Source organism: Penaeus monodon, unplaced genomic scaffold (assembly GCF_015228065.2).
Source record: "Penaeus monodon isolate SGIC_2016 unplaced genomic scaffold, NSTDA_Pmon_1 PmonScaffold_25213, whole genome shotgun sequence".
Classification (NCBI taxonomy): Eukaryota; Metazoa; Arthropoda; class Malacostraca; order Decapoda; family Penaeidae; genus Penaeus; species Penaeus monodon.
The window spans coordinates 2501-4167 of record NW_023655490.1 but is presented as its reverse complement, the minus strand read 5'-3'; the positions used below and the strand labels follow the sequence as shown (position 1 = coordinate 4167).

The 1667-nt window shown below is 50.1% G+C and overlaps 1 pseudogene; it reads right to left on the bottom strand.

Moving 5' to 3' along the window:
* Positions 1 to 133: 133 nt before the first annotated feature.
* Positions 134 to 1667, bottom strand: part of LOC119570372 — a 2192-nt pseudogene continuing 658 nt past the window's right edge.

The following is a 1667-nucleotide window of genomic DNA, read 5'->3' as shown; positions in this document are numbered from 1 at the left end:
CACTGGAAAGCCGCTTGTAATCTGTTCCAAAGATGTACATATCACACAGCACTGTGGTTCCTCGTCAAGGAGAAGATGCACCTGTCAGGCTGGCGATGGGCAGATTGTTTTTAAATTATTCAATACCTGGCAGCTTGGTGATAATAATTAACTGAGAGACAACAATGTGTTGGGAACATGTTGCAGTTAGACTGGCACCAACCCACGGCGCCATCATCCCCTTGTTGAAAATGGAATAGAGTACGCTAGGAAACTCCGCAAAGGTAATCGACTCACGTCAGGCAGGTCGGCGGGATCCCCGAGGCGCGGTTTTCCGGGGGTCCAGCCGGGGCCGTAGGCGCAGTGCCCGCACCTTGTCCACCGAAAGTGGTCATGCTCTGCGTTCTTCCGCCAAAGCTCGATCCAGGGCGAGACCTGCGGGAGCCGAGCGCTACGTTAGGTAATCCTGCACTAAAAACAAGTTAGGCTGTATAGTATCCACATGGCAGCTGTCCTCCTTCCCCGTTCGCTGCCCGACTCACATGGATCATTATGGCGCTGTTGTTCTCCGCCTGGCCGAGCGTCCCGTAGACGAGCGGCTCGTCCTCGCGCTCCTCGGCGAAGGTGCCGAAGAGGCGGTCGAAGATGATGAACGTCTGGCCGTAGTTCTTGTCGATGCAGTACTTGTTCGCGCCTGCAGCAGAACAGTCAAATAAGATACGATGCGTGAAAACGCTGTCTCACACAGAAAATCACTAATATGTTGACTGAAAATTTTTTATTGGCAAACATCAAAATTTAATAAGCTGCATATTTTAAGCCCCACTTGTGTGGACGCCAGAGGAGGCGGAAGAGGTGCACCAAAGCCGTGTGCACAGAGGGACGTACCGTGATGGACGCGATGGTGACTGGGCGTGTGAAAGATGAATTCGATGGCATGACCCAGGCCGGGAATGACCTTGCTCAGTTTGGGCACGGTCTCATTGTGGGTCCATCCGGCATAGATGAAGGATAGTGCTGATGAACCAAGAAGACCGCAGGCGGCAACCCCAAGATGGCCAGAGGCATGAAGAAGATCCACCTTACGAGGAAATATTTCAGTTACGTGGCTGATATGACAAGGCTGAAATTTTAATACACACACACACGCACATACAAATAGCTAGCTAGACAGACCACAGGAAGGGTAAAGGGTAATTTGTATGTGTCGACCAAATACAGGAAAGTACCTGAAAGGCCTCATGGTCCACGACGTTCGTGCAGTCACTGTCATGTTGAAGTCTTCAGAACTGTGGTGGCTGGAATGTGCCGCCCACATCAGACCCGTTTCTGTAATTAATGGTTCTCAGAAGGGGCATATTCAAGCGCTTAGGACGGCTTCTATTTAAGAATCAATCAAGACTAAGAAAATGTGGAAACAGACACACCCATACCGTGAGAGGCCCTGTGCCACCAGTAGTAGCAGAACTCGACTCCCAAATTGCGAAGAAGTAGGTGTAGAGGCAGTCCCACGCCAGGTAGTTGAAGCGCCAGTTGTTGTAGACCCAGCTATAGACGTGATCTCGGCGCCTGGGAAGATGAAACTGTGACAGATCGGAGTGAAGAATTGAAAACCCCGTTATGGAAAGTTCATTACGTTTATTTTTCTGAAAATCAATTTGGATGCATGTGTTTGTTTGTTATGAAGC